This window comes from Schistocerca americana, chromosome 5, assembly GCF_021461395.2.
Source record: "Schistocerca americana isolate TAMUIC-IGC-003095 chromosome 5, iqSchAmer2.1, whole genome shotgun sequence".
NCBI lineage: Eukaryota > Metazoa > Arthropoda > Insecta > Orthoptera > Acrididae > Schistocerca > Schistocerca americana.
This window is the reverse complement of record NC_060123.1, coordinates 423,827,691-423,843,138: the sequence shown is the minus strand read 5'-3', so window position 1 is coordinate 423,843,138 and position 15,448 is coordinate 423,827,691.

Below are 15,448 nucleotides of genomic sequence, written 5' to 3'. Positions count from 1 at the left end.
AAATTTTTCATATAATAACCAAGACCAACAAACTTACAGTAATTACGATCAGTCACGTAATTTCAATAGTAGAGGTAATAGACGTTTTAGGAATGACAACCACCAGAACTTTGATAGCAGACCAAATTCTAATTATCAATATCGTCAAAATCATCAGCAACAGGAACCACATTTTGGTAACAATAGAAGTTTTCCACCGCAACAGCATGAAAGTCAACCGGTTAGTATAAGTAACCAACAATGTAATGCACAAGGTCAACCAGGCTTTAATGTTCCGCCGCGTGCACGTATAGTCCCAGATCCAACAAATAGTAACGTACGACAGCAAGGAAACAACTACGTACAAAGAAGACAGTATTTCAATTCCTATCGCAATGCACCGTATAGGAATGACTATCACGACAGACGTAAAAACGATGAGCACAATTATCAGCGTACATATAATAACAGTCGGTCTCACCAACAGCAAAATCATACGCAAGAACATATTCTCATGAATGAACCCGACAGTAGGTACCATCCAGAACGTAATACGTCTGGAAGAAGTAATAGAACAGTTCAAATAGTAGAAATGCCACAACATCCAGCTGAAATAGTAACACATCAGATAGAATCTGACTAGATACTGTACAGGTCGCATCTTCCAATAATACAAGCACTACTTTAGACACACAGAATGTTATTCACGAGAATGTTATTACCTTTGACGACATCCGAGACACTCTTTAGCAGGAAAGACCATTTGTTCAAAAAACCATTTCACATCCTGTCATCGAAATTAAAATTGGTTCATCGAAATTTTCAGCAGTAATTGATTCCGGATCACCTATATCAGTAATAAATGAGACTTTCAACGAGTGCAACAAAGAGAATACGTATCCGACATTACCATTAGGCAAAACAAAAGTGAAAGGAGCAGTACCGAGTAAAGGAGTAGACGTTAAATTACAGACGCGTTTATCATTTTGTATTGCAGGTCACACATTTCACTCAAATTTTTGGATTGTTCCTTTATTGACGACAGACGTTATTTTAGGTACGAATTTTCTGGTACAACACGACGCAGTCATTGATTTTCAGAATTCTTATTTAAGGTCAAAGGATGAAAATGTACAATTGGCTTTAGAATATCAGCACTCTTTATCTGCGGAAGAGCAAACAATTAATCGCACAGAGGTCATTTCTGTATCGCGTAACATAGACTGTAATTCCACATTGTTCACGGATACGTACGTACATAACTATAATACTCCAGACGAAGCTGACTACGACGTAATGCAAATGATTTCTGATAAAGTTAAAGAAAGCAGTGCAAATACAGACGACGAACGCATGCAACTACACAGAATTCTTTTACAGCAAGCTCCAGTTTTCGACAATGTTCCTGATACTATGTCCGGCTTTATGTATGAATTTCAAGTCAAACAGCACGACACATTTAAAGCAAAACATTATCCCATTCCGTATATCCATAGAGAACAAGTTAAGAAAGAATTGCAGGATATGCTTGACCAAGGAATTATAGAACCAGCAGTAGTCCGTACATAAACCCGCTACATATTGTTAAGAAAGAAGATGGCTCACTTCGCCTCGTACTTGATTCACGTCACATCAATGACATAATTATTAATGAAACAGATCGACCACAGACATTAGAAGAACTACTGCAGAAATTTCACGGTACAGCTATTTATTCCACATTAGATTTGAAATCGGGATTTTGACAAATTCAACTTCATCCGAACTGCAGAAAATACACAGATTTTCTCTGTTTTGGCAACTGTTATCAATTTTGCAAATTACCATTCGGCTTAGCTATTTCTTCTGCAGCTTTTATTCGCGGTTTGAACATAATACTCCCGACAGAACTTAAGGACAGAATTACGACGTACGTAGATGACATTCTTATTGCAGAAGCTAACTGGTCTGAACACAATCTGATTCTAGAACGAGTGTTGCAAACTTTCCATGCACAAGGACTCACAGTTAACCTCAGTAAATCGCACTTTGGCAAAACTTCTATAAAATTTCTTGGACACGTAATTTCAGCAGAAGGCATTGCGCCTGATCCGGAAAAACTTCAAGCTCTACGTGACATTACTATTCCTACAACGAAGAAGCAATTACGCAGTTTTTTGGGCTTAATTAACTTTTTTCGTAAATTTATTCATCACTCCGCTTTAGACACGCCTAGATTATGCCAATTAACAGGTAAAAACAGTATTTGGTCTTGGGATAAGCAAGCACATTGTGAATTCATGAACCTGAAACATGGTTTGTTGAATGCTCCACTTTTATCGCACCTAGATCTTACTAGAAATTTTTCCATTGCCACCGACAGTTCCAATACCGCTTTAGGCGTACACATTTTTCAGGAAATTGAAGAAGATGGCTCAACAGTAATTAAAAACATCGCATTTGCAAGTCGCATTTTGTCACCTGCTGAACGAAACTATTCCGTCACAGAACTGGAAACATTATGTGTTGTATGGGCTTTTACAAGATTTAGGCATTTTCTTTATGGAAGACATACCACCGTTTACACAGATTACAGAGCAATACAATTTTTACTTTCGGCTAAATTCACTCACGACAGGTTAAGCAGTTGGAAACTGTATTTGCAGGAATTTAATTTTACAATAGTTCACATTCCCGGCACACAAAATGTTGTAGCAGACGCACTATCGCGTTCTCTCAGCAACAATCAGCAAGACGTAGCAACCAACTTCTGCAAAGCAAATTTCAGTGTCATGTACATTCAGCAAGTTGCATTTGAAAATTTTATTTCGTCGTCATTACAGGACATAGCACAAGAGCAAAATAAAGACAACGTGTGGAAATAAATTAAACACCTCTGGCAAGATAAGAATAATGTTACGATTAGGCACCACTACACTGTACGCAATGACATTTTGTTTCGCCGCTCTCATCCTGACAGCAACAATTGGTTATTATGCATTCCTGACGAACTGATTAACAAATTAATTTGGTACACTCATTTAAGTTACGCACATTACGGAGCAAGAAAATGTTTTCTTATACTGAGACAGAACTGTTATTTTACCAACATGGAGAAACGTATACGAAGAGTTTTAGCGTCTTGTAAAATTTGCCAGAAAGCTAAGTCAGACACCACTTCACATATTCCTCCTTTATATCCCATTGTACCTGTTAAATTAAGACACATGGCAGCTGTAGACATTTTTGGTCCGATTCCGAGAACTAACAGAGGTTTTTGCTACATATTTGTCGCTGTTGAGCTCACTTCAAAATTTGTTACTTTCACTCCGTTACGCAAAGCTACAGCTAAAACTGTTTCGAAAGCATTTGTAAAACATTTTCTATTTCATGTAGGGCATGTGATGAAAGTAATTTCCGATAATGGATCACAATTTCGATCTGCTATATGGACACGCATGTTACGAGCTAGAAACATTTCTCCGATCTATATATCCAAGTACCACGCTTCTTCGAACCCTTGTGAACGATTAATGAAAGAAATTGGTAAACTGTGTAGAATATACTGCCACAAAAGACATATTAATTGGGATACACACATACTCTCATTCCAAGATGTAATTAATTCCATTCCAAATGAATCCACTATGCCATCTCCGTCTGTTATACTGAAAAACGTTGAACCACCAAACAAAATTAAAGAATTAGTAAACTTCCCTACCTGTCGTCGACTAAGACACCACAAAATAATTGACATTGCGCTGAACAACATCAAACGTGCCGCAGAGCGCCGGAGAAGACAACAAAAACAGGTTTGTACGCGCCGAGACTTTCACGTTGGACAGAAGATATTAGTACGTACACACTATTTATCCAGCAGAATAAAAGGTAAATGCAGTAAATTTGAACTTCTATACGCAGGTCCATATCGGATTCGCAGTATTCCTCACCCCAATGTTGTACACGTCGAAACTTTCATTCGGAAGGACGACGGTTCAATCCCGCGTCCGGCTATCCTGATTTAGGTTTTCCGTGATTTCCCTAAATCACTCCAGGCAAATGCCGGGATGGTTCCTCTGAAAGGGCACGGCCGACTTCCTTCCCCATCCGTCCCTAATCCGATGAGACCGATGACCACGCTGTCTGGTCTTCCCCAAACCAACCAACCAACCAACCAACCAACGTCGAAACTTTGAGAACCAAAAAATCGAAAGCCAATCACCATATCTCCAATGTTAAACCGTTTATTGAATGAACATACTTTAGGATTTATCACACTGTAATACCTTTTCCAGATATTTATGTGAACAATTATTGATGATTATCGTATTTTTTTTCTTGGCAAGTGCCCGGCAAGGTAAGGTTAGCGGGTTGCTTTTCTTGTCGTCATATATCAGACTGTGCACATTTTTTTTCCAGAGACACTTACGTATTTTATGACTAATTATGCAATGTTATCTAATGACATGTTAATTTCATTACATTTTTTCTCCATTAAAGGCTTTACTTATCGCCTCTATTAACTACAGTACATACAAGCTGAACACAACGAACATCACATTTTTTCTTTCTTATATATATACGATTATTTCATGTTTTGTTTGTATGCACTGTGAAATAGTTAAGATATAACACACACCAGTTGACTTAGACATTTTTTGCCCTATGACATCTCAAGATCGTGACTGTTTTACATTTTTTGCTGCTGCATTGTGATATTCTGTGTGCATTTTTGCATTTGAACACTGTCAATGTCTTTGACATATTACGTTTTCTGTCATGTTATGCTGTATGCTTAATTATGTTACCTTAAACTAGTCATTATTTGGTGAGTATATGATGTAAATGCACGATATTAATCTCTGTTCATCAATTTCAGAAAGAAATAACATGTAAAGGAAATAAATTAAACAGAAATGGGAATTTCACCTACGGAATAAACGAAAGAAGATGCAATAACTTTATGAGGAAGAGTAAATGGATCAGGATTAACAAGCATTAACAAGAATATACTATACTCATCGTAGAATAGTAGTCTTAACTAATTTTTTCTTTCAGAATACAAGGCGATTGATGCAAGCTGTCAGACAGAACTACACATCTTAGTTTTAGTGATGAAATATGCTAGAGATAAGGAATAGTTGTATAATGAGTAATGAAGTGATTTTTTGCAGATGATAATGAATGCTGATGAATAATGATGAAGAATATGCTACTATGAACAATGAAGTTTTTCTTTACAGGTGATGATGATAATGGAGTTATGATGATATGGATAGTGAAGTTTTCTTTGCAGATGAGGATATTGTTGCAGTTATGTATTTATGCTATGTAGTTATTTAGGTATATGTTGCAGTTCGCTTTGACGGCAGGTGCTATATTGCACAGTATAATGACTGAAGGTTTTGGAAAGGACAGCTATGGAACACATTTTTATACACATTTCACTATCTGTTAATTCGAAGTTCACTACTTTTCAGCATAAAATGCATTTCTCTTTTCAGCTTAATAATCCATTTTTATACATTTCTTGCAGGAGAAATTATTTATGAGATTAATGTGCTATAAGCAGTTGTTCATTAAATCTATGAAGGTGATTACATATACTCTACTTGTTTCATAATCTTGCCACAGCTGACTTATGACAGATGACGTTACACACTTTCATTTATACCAAAAAACCAGAAACAAATTTTTTCTTCTTGCTTTCCCCTATAATTACCCTAAGCAATGCATTGCTAACAAAAAAATGTATTACCAGTCCCAAATAATGTTACTAGTTTAAGAGAATTCTGAATAATACTGATCAGCTTTGAATAGTATGTCACTTCAGTAATGACTTCTTAATGATACAAAAAAAAAATATATATATATATATATATATATATATATATATATATATATAATGCTTTGTAACTGGCTAATAACTGCCACTGTTTATTGTAATGAGACTACTTATAGTGCCCATGATTGTTAATGCTATGATTGTAATTAACTGATTTTTAATAATGACTTCCTAATGATCTGAATAATACTGAATGATGAACAATGTTTTATACTATTCAATACTTGCTGGCCACTGAGTGCCAATAATTAATATAACTAAATGAATTATCACTTTTCATATTTTGCTAACTGGCCACTGAGTGCAAATAATTAATGTCATTACATGAATTATGTTATTAATTATGCCATTAATTAGCTCCTGTTTTCAATTATGACCTTTCGTGTTTTGGTAACTACCCAATGAGTGCCAATAATTAATGTCACTAAATGAATTATATTAATAATTATGCCATTAATTAGCTCCTGTTTTCAATTATGACTTTTCATGTTCTATAACTGGCCACTGAGTGCCGATAATTAATGTAACTAAATAAATCAGCTCTTGTTTTCAACGATGACTTTTCATGTTTTGGTAAATGCCCAATGAGTGCCAATAATTTGTATCACTCAATGTATTATGTTAATGCTAGGCCAATAATTGACTCTCCTTTTCAATGAAGACTTCTGATGAACATTACTCTGTCATACTAAATATGCTTTGTAACTGGCCAAGGACTGCCACTGTTTATTGTTATACGACTACCCATGATGCCAATAATTTAATTTTATGAACATTATTCTGTAATACTACATACTTGGTACAGAAATGTTCAATAACTGGGCTATGAATGCCGCAAACTACTACTGTAATTCTCAATGAAGCCTATTAAGTGACTTAATGTCCTTCACCTTATGAGCTAACTACCCTGAATTACTGCAATATCCATTTGTCCTGTCCATCCTCATGATCATGGAGCACTATATTTGGTTTTTGCACTAATTCTACGTTGGTGTGCCTTGTAAGAGCGTGGTGTTGACACGACATGCTGTCCACCACCGTGAGCGATGAAGACGTTATTATGGTCCCACTGTTTGGTGTACCTGATGTACTGCCAAAATGATAACAGGAAATATTACTACGACATTTCAGTGTCTTGGATACGCTGATAAATAATTCTGGGAAAAGAACTGCAAATTGTCTCACTTCGTGTTGTACTTCTGTGGAAAGATATGGACTTTTAGTGCAGCTTCGTGCAACCTAAGTGCTACAACCATGATGCAAACCTTCCTATTCCTTCCCTAATTCTTGTAAAATGAAAAAGTCATATACAGTGCGTGTGTATTTTTTTGCCGTTTATTAATACACTTTGTGATTTGCTGATATATTCTCAACTTCACTTCATGTACACTCATGTCAGTTGTCAAAATGATTTTTTACCTTTACGTTTATTTGTTATGAAAATGTTCAAAAGTTTTTCAGTGCATGTGCACTTATGTTATGTGTTAATATGTTTTCTACTGAACTGCAGTGCCTGTGCACTTTTCTCATTTTTCAATATGATTTGTACTCATTCTGTATACCTTTTATGATTTCCTGATATGTTCATTACTTCAGTGCGTATGCACTTATGTCATTTGTTACTCATTGTATATACATTTCGTCATTTGCTGATATGTTCTCAACTGCAGTGCATGTGCACTCATGTCACTTGTCAACATGAATTTTTGCCATTCTGTTGTTTTGTTTTGAAAATGCTAAAGAATTTTTTCAGTGCGTGTGCACTTTGTTATCTGTCAAATAATTTGTATATACAGTTTTCTGATTTGCTACTATGTTTTTTACTCACATTTTGTCTTTGTCTGAAATGTTTTGTACTCGGTGCATGTGCACAACATTTAATTCATGTACTACATCTAAATATTCTGGAAATTGTAGAAGTTGATTAATTAAAGAAAACATTTAGCCATGCTTGGCAAGTCCAAATGACTCACCATCGCTGCCAAATTTTTGCCCCCCCAGTGGAGGGTTATGAAACACGTATGTTGTGTGGCGGCGATGGCGAGGCATTGCAGAGTCTCTGACCAGAGAGCAATTTGTCATTCCTAGTCTGCGCTTGACCGCGCGAGTGTTGCGAGCAGTAGTCTGTCGGTAGTAGCAGCCCACTGCAGTTGTCTGATGTAGTCTGTAGGTAGCAGTAGCGCAGTTCAGTTGTGAATGGCAGTCTGTTAGCAGTAGTGGTCTTATACGGTCGCGAGAGAGTCGCGAGCGGGACGCAGTCCGCGGGCGTCGACATTCGTCTCTGGTCAAGATGCTGAATGAGGTATATTGTTAATTAAGGTAACCAAGCTGCATTGTGCACATCAGATAATGTAAAGTTTATTTATTGTAATTAATTTTCAACAAGTGCCCCAATAATAATTTTGATTTCAAAGCAATTTTTAACAAAAGAACCATTTAATTGAACCAACGATTTCCTTCCATTTCCTTTAAAGAATAGTTTCAGTTAAATTTCAAAATTAAAAAATAAATTATACTTGCAATGCATTTCCTCCAAGCCGTGGCCAACAATAAGAGCAGAACTTTGACATGCAGTTTCGAATGAGGTAAGAAATTAATTATGACTTTTTTTTTTTTTTGCTCAGGGCCGAAGACCGATATTTCGGTTTAATTGAGTTTACATTGTCACTGAAGTCTCATAAGCATTGAATTGTTTTTCATTATTTTCGTGAGAGCTTACACTTGAGTCAGATTGCGATTTTTCACATTTAATTGTCTTTGTCAGTAGATTTCACTGCACGGAGGTTACGTTTGGCTCCCATTTATTATTTTTTGGGTCTTTCAAAATTTCTGTGGGGAGGTTACACATTCCATCAGAATTTCTAAAATCATTGGGGGAAGTGACAACAAAACGACTATTCACGTTGGTGTGTAGAATATATTAGTCTGGCGATATACCATATGACTTTCGGAAAAGCATCAGCCACACAATTCCGAAGACGGCAAAAGCTGACAAGTGCGATAATTATCACACAATCAGCTTAACAGCTCATGCGCTAGGTGACGATCAGTTTGGCTTTAGGAAAAGTAAAGGGACGAGAGACGCAATTCTGACGTTACGGCTAATAATGGAAGCAAGGCTAAAGAAAAATCAAGACACTTTCATAGGATTTGTCGACCTGGAAAAAGCGTTCGACAATATAAAATGGTGCAAGCTGTTCGAGATTCTGAAAAAGGTAGGGGTAAGCTATAGGGAGAGACGGGTCATATACAATATGTACAACAACCAAGAGGGAATAATAAGAGTGGACGATCAAGAACGAAGTGCTCGTATTAAGAAGGGTGTAAGACAAGGCTGTAGCCTTTCGCCCCTACTCTTCAATCTGTACATCGAGGAAGCAATGATGGAAATAAAAGAAAGGTTCAAGAGTGGAATTAAAACACAAGGTGAAAGGATATCAATGATACGATTCGCTGACACATTGCTAAAGTAAAGGTGAAATACATGATCTGATGAACGGAATGAACAGTCTAACGAGTACACAGTATGGTTTGAGAGTAAATCGGAGAAAGACGAAGGTAATGAGAAGTAGGAGAAATGAGAACAGCGAGAAACTCAACATCAGGATTGATGGTCACGAAGTCAATGAAGTTAAGGAATTCTGCTACCTAGGCAGTAAAATTAGCAATGACGGACGGAGCAAGGAGGACATCAAAGCAGACTCGCTTTGGCAAAAAAGGCATTTCTGACCAAGAGAAGTCTACTAATATCAAATACCGGCCTTAATTTGAGGAAGAAATTTCTGAGGATGTACGTCTGGAGTGCAGCATTGTATGGTAGTGAAACATGGACTGTGGGAAAACCGGAAAAGAAGAGAATCGAAGCATTTGAGATGTGGTGCTATAGACGAATGTTAAAAATTAGGTGGACTGATAAGGTAAGGAATGAGGAGGTTCTACGCAGAATCGGAGAGGAAAGGAATATGTGGAAAACACTGATAAGGAGAAGGGACAGGATGATAGGACATCTGCTAAGACATGAGGGAATGACTTCCATGGTACTAGAGGGAGCTGTAGAGGGCAAAAACTGTAGAGGAAGACAGAGATTGGAATACGTCAAGCAAATAACTGAGGACGTAGGTTGCAAGTGCTACTCTGAGATGAAGAGGTTAGCACAGGAAAGGAATTTGTGGCGGGCCGCATCAAACCAGTCAGTAGACTGATGACCAAAAAAAAAAGTTCGGCCGTAAGTTAAGCTGGTCGCTTATCTCCGATGCAAAGCAGAAAGTAGCCTGGTCACTCCGTGTTTAGAGGATGTTTGCCTCCTAGTGCTGACAGTTCATCGGCGTACAATTTCCGTATCAATCAGATGACTTGGTACAAATTTCGAAAGCAACTAACATGGATTCGTAAAAACGCATATAGAGGCGGTCATCTTCAAATACTAAGACGTATGAAATTAAATTAAGGTTGCTGTAATACAACGCAGCGAGTAGCAGAAAAGCAACATTCAAAGCATTTGGTAAACATTCGTTATCGCTTCTCACATTGCATAATGCATTTAAAATTAAGTACAATTTATGATCTAACGCTTTGACTGCCAATCCCGTTATCGGCGGAACGCGACACTTCTGTAGACTACATCCGGACTTGCAATGCGATAAAATTTCTTCCTCTTATAAACATGAAAACAAGTGCACTAAGTTGACAAAAGTCATGGGATAGCGATGTGTATACACAGGTGGCGGTACTATGGAGTGCACAGAGTATAAGACGGCAGCGCATTGGCGGAACTGTCATGTCTACTCAGGTGATTCATGTGAAGAGGTTTCAGACATGATTATGGCGATTATGGCCGGACACCGGGGATTATTTGACTTGGAACGCGGAATGGTAGTTGGAGCTAGACGCATGGGTCATTTCATTCCGGGAATCATTAGGGAATGTAGTATTCCGAGATCCACAGTGTCAGGAGTGCTCCGAGAAAACCAGATTTCAAGCTTTACTCTTCACCTTAATCTTCACTTAACGACCGAGAGCACCGGCGTTTGCATAGTGTTGTCAGTGCTAACAGGCGGGAAACATCTCGTGAAATTACCGCAGAAATTAATTTGGGGCGTACGACAACGTATCCGATGGGACTGTGTGGCGAAATTTGGCGTTAGCAGGCAATGGCAGCAGACGACCGACGCGAGTGCTCCGGCTAAGAGCACGACACCGGTTGCAGTGCCTCTCGTGGGCTCGTAACTATTTCAGTTGGACCCTAGACGATTGGAAAATCGTAGCCTGATGATATAAGTCCCTACTTCAGATGGCAAGAGCTGATGGTAGACTTCGAGTATGCCGCACACCGCACGAAGCCATGAACCCAAGTTGTCAACAAGGCACTGTGCAACCTGATGGTGGTTTAATAGTGACGTTTGCTGTGTTTGCATGGAATGGAATGCGTCTTTTAGTCCACCTGAATCTATAACTGGAAATGGCTATGTACGGCTGCTTGAAGACCATTTTTAGCCATTTGCTAACTTCACGTTCCCAAACAAGGATGCAGTTTTTATGGATGACAATGTGCCATGTTACAGGGTCACAATTGATCGCGATTGGTATGAAGAACATTCTGGACAATTCGAGGGAATGGTTTCTCATCCATCGAAAATTTATGGAACTTAGTCAAGAGGTCAGTTTGTACACAAAATATTGCACAGGCAACACTTTCGCAGTTGAGGACAGCTGTAGAGGCAGCATAGCTCAATATTTCTGCACTGGACTTCCAACTTGATTTGGACTTGTCGAGTCCACCCCAGGTCGAGTTGCTGCACCACACCAGCAAAAGGAGGTCCGACACGATATTGGAAGGTATTCCATGACTTTCGCACCACTGTGTACATTGGAGAGCTCGATCGGTCTTCATTGTGTTGAGAGGAACATGTAGTTTCTGAAACAGTCATTCGTTGTATGAACTCCAACTGCTGGAGAGCGATAGCTTTCAGTACACAAAGAAACGGAAGACATGGTTTCACGTTGTCTTACGGACTACGAGATTTGTTGAAAAGGGAGCAACATATTGTTCACAATGAGTGTGGTGATTACAATGTCTACAATTTAGACGATGGTCATGACTTTGTGCAAGAAGAAGTGTGTCAAACTTGAAGTAAGTATTCCTCATTTTGATTTTGTAGAAGTTTGTTGAAACATTGCGTTCTTTTCTGATGTTTCTTCAGTGTAAAGCCATGAAACACCACAAGAAAGGATCCTACATACCACTGCAGCGAGTACAAAACACACATGTGGAAGAAGTCTTGTTTCAACGGATATTACGCAGAAATACTATAACATGTGAAAGAAATGCGTAACAATTTATATATGTAACCAGAAGAGGTAGTTTCAGATTTTCATAAGAGTTTAGCGCCACAGTTATATTTAGGGTAGTGTTGTTAATAAAAAGTATAGAAAAGCCACAGAAATCACACGCCTTCTAAAAAACTTCTTGCGAGGACGGCTGTCAAAGTGTTAATCAATCAGCTGTTCACACAGACAACAACACATCACTAAGTAATTACAGTGCCTCGACTTTGAGGTCTCTTTGCTGCCGGCCGCCTGAAATGGAGAATTGTCGACATGAAGTGTTTCGAATTGTGCCTTTCAATACTTAATGGTAAGCGGTGAATTTTTCGCGCCCCTTCTATAGATACTCTATTGGGGGCTCATACCTTACCAGTTTATGTAGGCTACCAATTAATAATAAGATCGGTATACATGTCAACGTAGGTACCGTCCCACATTGTCAGTGTTAGCTCTTGAGCAAAAACGTTTGACGGTTACTGCGCTAATTTAATTGCTCGTGTAGGGGATTTTCAGGTCAAGTGCATGATTTATTTCTAACCCAACAGCGTATGGTATGAACCATATGATTCTCATAAGTAACTGTTTTAAATGCGGTGTAAACATCGCAGTACATAAGCTGTTATTAAGAACGTTTCGGTTGACAACATGAAGTTTTACAGGAAGGTCGGCGTTTTTTACTTGAACAGAAGACAGATGAATGATCACCATGACACAATACAAGCAAATTTTTGGGTCGTTAATCTTTTGACCCTTGTGCCAATGGCTTCGTCTCAGAGTAGCACTAGCACTCTCCCTACACAATTATTTGTCGTATATATTCCAATCTCTCGATTCTCCTGCACATTTTCCCTCTGTAGCTCCCACCAGTACCATGGAAATTATTCTTTGATGCCTTGACATTCATCATTCTGTACATGTTTCTTTTTTATATGTTAATTTCCACTTAACCATCAGTCTATTATTCTCTTTTATTCATTCCATAGAATTCTGTTTTCCAAACTAACAAAAAATGGTTCAAAAGGCTCTGAGCACTTAACATCTGTGGTCATCAGTCCCCTAGAACCTAGAACTACTTAAACCTAACTAACCTAAGGACATCACACACACCCACGCCCGAGGCACAGGATTCGAACCTGCGACCGTAGCGGTCACGCGGTTCCAGACTGTAGCGCCTAGAACCGCACGGCCACACTGGCCGGCCCAAACGAACACTTCCAGAAATTTCTTCCTAAAACAAGAGCATATTTATAGTATTATTTGTTTCATTTTGGCGTGGAATTCTCTCCTTGTCTGTACTACTTGGTGATTTCGTTCTCCTAGTTTTAGCAATAGTAGTATAGGTCCTTTCTTTTCTCCTGATTCCTTAAGCTCAATTTAAAAACTAGTGTGCATCTATGTGCAATACACCTTTACAACACAACGCACTAGTAATTAGGACGGGGGATGACGGCAGGAATTTGAACACAGTAGAAGAACAGGAAAATAGTTTAGATGATGGACATGGTTCCAGAGAGGCAAAACTCGAACTTAAAATTAGACTGTCCCACCACATGACTACGATCAATCGGGAATGTAAGGAAAGAATTTGACCTTCACTCTGTATACAGCAGGGAATAAATGTGGCAATTTTAAGTTGCATGACGCACTGCTGTAAGATACTGCTGAACACGCCATAACAGAATAAAGTAAGACGACTATAAACAACAGTACATCATCTAAAGTAGCTATAAAATATGAGGAGGAAAGGAAATAGAAAAAGAAAACTTTGCAGTTTCTGCATGTATGTTAATAAAAGCAATATTTACTGGTTCACTTGTTTTCTGTCTTCGTGAAAAGTAATTGACAGATCATTCCATATATAACGTAGCTAGTAAACGCTACAGCTATGATAGACCTCTATACATCTCTGAAACTTTGCTTGTTGACTTTCAGTGGTATTCCGTCTTGCCTCTGTGGAGAAGCAGTAATGGAACGCAAGAGATAGAGAGGGAAGAAAAACATCCCGCAGAAGTTGAAGCAAACGTGTCTCTCCGTTACTGGGGCCGTCTTCTGCAACTTCATTGATTTCTAAACGTAGCTCCGTACGCCTGCAGCTATTCTTTGGCCATTAACCACCAAGTGTTCAGTATAGGACACTTCCTCATACATTACATATTGCGCTTTACCAAACAGTTAATGTTGTAACCTCACATTATGAATAATTCGTCAAGTGGCAGACGAACAAAGCTTGCTGAATACGTAGAAAACCTGGTTCAGGTAATTATTCAGTTATAATCGCTGTTGTACTAATTTCTAACAAGTAACAGAAGTTAATGGAAATAAAGCGATATATATATTTAGCTCCAAACCACATAATCCACCAGAATAACTAAAATTTATAAAAATATGTGATTATTAGAACTGTACTTAAACAATAGTAAAAATTCCATAATACCATTTAAAAATGTATGCAAGTAAACTATGAACGCCACGAAAGAACTTCTGAATATCTGTCGCAATAGCATTTGCTAACAAAAAAGACCAACCCCTTTAATCGTGCTCCAACATTAAACTCCACAATAGATTATGGTAACTAAAATCGGGGTGTCACCTACGATAAAAGGCAGTCTCGAAGAAGAAAGTTATGCAAGCGCTGCCTTATATATAAATATTCGGGAGACAGGTTTACTGTTTAGCAAAATCATCCTACGAGGACACTCTCTGTGGAAAAAGAAAATTAAGCTACAGAAACAAAAAGAACGTCCTTCTCTATGTTTGTGGGAGCTGCTCAATAAAGGAATGAAGCAAATGAAGGGACTTTGAGATCTGAGTCATAGAATTTCCAGATTGCAGGAGAACTTGTAAAATTTGTTAGAGGTGTATAGGCTAAGAGTTATTTGGCAATAACACACCAAGAGTGAAAGGAACAAAGACTTACGGCGACTACAGGTAAAAGGTAATAGACACAGCACGTGCGATTATGAAATGCTCTAGCTTCGTTACGAATCGGCAAGAGGGTAAAAACTTACCATCCGCAATAATTTATAGCGGAACAACGGGAAGGACCTTTCCTTTTATTTACAATTAGTCATTGCAAAATGGAGAGCAGATACAGTTATGAACATACTGAGAATGTATGAAAACTTGTGAAAGCAGCTACTGATCTGTAGTGATGCATTTCTTAAAGTATACAAAGTCACGGTTTCTCCTGTGAGAAAATTTCCTTCATTATCGGAATCGCAATAGCTTATAAGCTTGTAATTGAGAAGAATATGGTCCGGGAAGAAACAAAAACGATTAAGAAGGAATGTACTGGCAGTTTATTCATAGAATTTAACTAAT